This window comes from Lucilia cuprina, chromosome 3 (assembly GCF_022045245.1).
Source record: "Lucilia cuprina isolate Lc7/37 chromosome 3, ASM2204524v1, whole genome shotgun sequence".
In the NCBI taxonomy this organism is placed as follows: domain Eukaryota; kingdom Metazoa; phylum Arthropoda; class Insecta; order Diptera; family Calliphoridae; genus Lucilia; species Lucilia cuprina.
This window is the reverse complement of record NC_060951.1, coordinates 3,236,147-3,236,548: the sequence shown is the minus strand read 5'-3', so window position 1 is coordinate 3,236,548 and position 402 is coordinate 3,236,147.

The window sequence follows — 402 nt, the reverse complement described above, 5'->3', positions numbered from 1 at the left end:
ACTATTCAAATGTTTCTATGCTTTTTGTTATTCATTATTTGTATTTCTACGAAAGAAAAAATATGAAAAAAACACCTGTCAGTGAATATAAATTCTATTGCAGAAAATAATGTTAATAAGGTTAATGATCATAGTAATTATCATTTATGGCAAATAAAATCTGACTGTTGCTTGGTAAATTAAATCTGAAAATAATGAGGATTTATTCAATTTCGCAGAAGACTAGAAAGTAGGCTACAGACTGGACTATCGACTAGACTAAAGACTATAGATTGGCCTACATTACAGACTAGTTTATATACAAAACTATTTAACCAACTATACACTAGGCACTAGAGAAAATTATATACAGTAGTATAAACTAGACTATAGACTGAAATATAGACTAGGCTACAGACTACA